This window comes from Coenobita brevimanus, chromosome 36, assembly GCF_032717465.1.
Source record: "Coenobita brevimanus isolate Jiangsu-jjx chromosome 36, ASM3271746v2, whole genome shotgun sequence".
Classification (NCBI taxonomy): Eukaryota; Metazoa; Arthropoda; class Malacostraca; order Decapoda; family Coenobitidae; genus Coenobita; species Coenobita brevimanus.
Window position 1 is genome coordinate 1,711,475 of NC_136989.1, and position 1,722 is coordinate 1,713,196.

Here is a 1,722-nt window from a genome sequence, read left to right on the forward strand (position 1 = left end):
CGTACTGTTGACTGGCTCTGTTGCCAGAAGAGAAGGGGATCACTGTCATCATCTGTTGTTGGCTGACTCAGGTAGGATTCTACTTGTGATGAAGTTGATGTAGATAGGAAAGAGCTCGTTGATGCTGATGGTATCATAAATCTGAACAGCTTGCGCTTCTCCTTTGGTGGGGCGTCCTTATTTTCCTGAAGGGAACCCTTCTCTTCATTAGGCATAATTTCATCTACTTTAGACCTCAGTAGAGATTTCATGACCTTGACTTCTTCTGGCGAGCACCAGTCCACCTTAAAGCCTGGATCTAGGAGTGAAGCCAGCTGAAACATCTCCATGTCATCATAGATCTTCAACCTTCTCTTGATTGAGCTTTTGAGAGTAGTAATCGTCTTTGACATGTATGTCTGTGATAGTTGTTCAAGCTCGGCTTTCAGTCCACGAATACATGGAATTACTTTGCCTGACGTTTCAACATTCTCTTCCTGACACTATAGAGTTGCTACTCCAAATGGTGTCAAGATGTCTGTTATTTCCTTGATGAGATTAAGTTCATATTTGGTTAGCTTTACTGGACAATCTAACTGATCAAGCTTGACTGGATCAATCTTCAGAAGGGAGCGAAGCATCATGTTACTGCTGTTCCATTGGGTTGCATTTTTGGCCTGAGGTGTGCATTCATCTTCAAGAATGTCAGATGCCAGTGCAGAATGACAGATGTGTGATACTAAACGTGAGGCTTTTCTAGTGACTCCTGATACAGGTCCTGCTTCCTCGAGCCCATCTTTCACAGTATTTTGTAAATTATGAACAAAACATCTGACATGCTCAGGCAAGAGCTCCAGGAACTTCTCATTGTTATCAGGAATGTCAAAGGCATCATCTTCCTCTTCACTTTCACTGTCTTGATTAGTGTCTGGATCGTCGTCCATACCGGGAAGTGTCACAAATGCTTTAAGCATATTGCTGGCACTGTCGGTACAATTGTCAGAATCTTCTTTTCTAGGTTAAAGCTAGTGATGATTTCAGTGAATGTGGCATGAATCTTTTCTGCAGTGTGGGACCCTTTGAATCTCCTGCAAGCTAACATTGTTGACTGGAGCTGGAAGTTTTCAATGAAATGACATGTGATCGCAGTGTACAAATGCATCTGTCTGTTTGTCCAAAGATCAACTGTAACACAAAGATACCCAACAGAATGAAATTTGTCATTGAGATCTCTCTATCTCTATCTATATCATTGAGATGTTCTTGTATTTTTTGAGTTTGAGAGGGAAGAAGCTTGCTGCTGAGCTCCTTGTGGCTTGGGATACTGTAGCAGGGCTGGGCCTTGTTTAGAAGGGCTTGAAAGTTAGGATCCTCAACTCTTGAAAGAGGTTGGAGAGAGCCAGCAGTGAAGCAAACCAGTAACTTATTCATTTCCTTTTGGCAGGCATCACTGTTGCTCCATTTTTTCTTAGTACAAGATACCCCGAAGTCAGTTACTGGAGCTGGACCCGCCATTTCCTTATATAACTAAAGAAAAGCCCTATGTGCATGTTTACAACCACATTATTTAATACAAGAACACTAAAAGTTAAAAATAATGAATAGTGCACTCCTGCATGGCCTCTTCTGACAACTGTGCTCATCCCAGCTCCCTCCAAAAGGAAGAGTGTTGCAGTATACAGTAAACTCTCAACTAACGCGAGTTTAAAAAACGCGTTTTTGTTTTAACACGAGCAAATATTT

The 1,722-nt window shown here is 41.8% G+C and overlaps 1 pseudogene; it reads right to left on the bottom strand.

The window, feature by feature from the left end:
- Positions 1-482: 482 nt before the first annotated feature.
- Positions 483-1,494, bottom strand: LOC145396301 (uncharacterized; annotated as a pseudogene).
- Between the last annotated feature and the right edge of the window lie 228 nt (positions 1,495-1,722).